This window comes from Loxodonta africana, chromosome 9 (assembly GCF_030014295.1).
Source record: "Loxodonta africana isolate mLoxAfr1 chromosome 9, mLoxAfr1.hap2, whole genome shotgun sequence".
Taxonomy (NCBI): Eukaryota; Metazoa; Chordata; class Mammalia; order Proboscidea; family Elephantidae; genus Loxodonta; species Loxodonta africana.
In genome coordinates, this window is record NC_087350.1 from 53,785,330 (window position 1) to 53,787,209 (window position 1,880).

At 43.3% G+C, this 1,880-nt stretch overlaps 1 pseudogene; it reads left to right on the forward strand.

The window, feature by feature from the left end:
* The first annotated feature begins 507 nt into the window (after positions 1 to 507).
* LOC111749827 (olfactory receptor 1J21-like) lies at positions 508 to 1,387 on the forward strand (annotated as a pseudogene).
* Positions 1,388 to 1,880: the final 493 nt, after the last annotated feature.

The following is a 1,880-nucleotide window of genomic DNA, read 5'->3' on the forward strand; positions in this document are numbered from 1 at the left end:
ATCCTAATTTCTGTGAGATTCAGAGCAGCCAATTGGGTGTCTTATCTTGGTCCAACTCATTGAAACATTGTGTGAGAGGAATAGGGAGGGTCAAGAGTGGCACCAAACCAATTGAGCCTGTAATGGTCTTTCTATCAAGTGATCACTGACCTATTTTTGCATCCTAAATTCTTAATTGCAGGTCTCTGTTATAAACTGAGGAACTTCTCACGTTTAAACATGGTCTGATCTGATAAATAATTCTGATGTTTCATGGTTCCCTCAAAAGACTTGTGTTGTTTTCTAGATGGACACATAATGAAGAGAGGTCAGACCGTTACTACACCATTACCCAGGGAAAAGTGCATGAGATAGTCAGATTAAGTTTCAAAAACATTTTCTCACTATGTGACATCAGAATGATTTCTTATCCTTTCACATTTCCATGTGTCTTATCACCTACAGCAAAAGAGAATAACAGGATGAGGAGGGATAATCAGAGTAGTGTCTCTGAATTCCTCCTCCTAGGACTTCCCATCTGGCTGGAGAAGCAGGACATTGTTCTTCCCCCTGTTCCTGGGCATGTACCTCACCACAGTGCTGGGGAACCTGCTCATCATCCTGCTCATCAAGCTGGGCTCTCACCTCCATACCTGCATGTACTTCTTCCTCAGCCACTTGGCCCTCACTGACATCTCTTTCTCATCAGTCACAGCCCCAAAGATGCTGATGAACATGCAAACACAGAGTCAATCCATCTCATATGCTGGGTGCATTTCTCAGGTGTATTTTTTCATATTCTTTGCTGATATTGATAATTTCCTTCTCACCTCAATGGCCTACGATAGGTACATGGCCATTTGTCACCTCCTTCACTAGACCATCATCATGAGTCAGAACCTGTTTCTTGCTAGTAAGTCTGTTCTGGGTCTTATCCTTTGCCAATGCCCTACTCCTGGCCCATCTGTCCTTCTGTGGACACAACACTCTTCCCCACTTCTTTTGTGACCTCTCTACCTTACTTAAGCTGTTCAGCTCAGACACCTCAACCAATGAGTTGGTTATTCTGACTATAGGGGGGGTGGTCATTATCATTCCATTCGTATGCATCCTGGTCTCTTAAAGCTACATTGGTGCCACCATCCTGAGGGTGCCCTTGACCAAGGGAATCTGCAAAGCCTTGTCCACTTGTGGCTTTCACCTCTCTGTAGTGTCTCTGTACTATGGGGCAATTGTTAGATTGTATGTTTCCCCCTCATCCAGTGACTCCAATAGCAAGGATGTCATTGTGGCTGTATTTTACACTCTGGTCACTCCCATGCTAAATCCCTTTATCTACAGTCTGAGAAACTGGGACATGAAAGGAGCTCTGGGAAATATATTCAGTAGAGGAAAGTTTTCACCATAATGTACTCTGTAGACTAGTGTTGTGACTTGTTTTGTTCAATAAGATATTGGCAAAAATAGAGGCTTGAAAAGCCCTGTGCGTGGTGGCTTGCTCATTCTTGCTATTGAGACCCAGAGACCTTCGTGTGAAAAAATGTGTTAGTCTAATGGAGAAAGAAAAACCCCTGGAGGAGTCTGCTGTCCCAACCATTCTAGCCATATCTAGACTTTCTAGAGCATCTAGCCACAGACAATTCAACCCAGTCAAGCGCTGTTCAGCTGACCCACAGAACTGTAAGCAAATAAAGTGATTGCTGTTTTAAGCCACTATGTTTTGGATTTTTTTTCCTCCACAAAGTTAACTGATATATTTCTCATATTCCTTTGGCATCCACAATCCTTGTCCATTGTGATTACTTCTTACAGAGAACAGTTATGACTCTCTCCCTGAGAACTACCTTGCTTCTTCTGAGAACAGGGACAAACTTTGTCGGCTCTCAGGAAGGCCATATGGG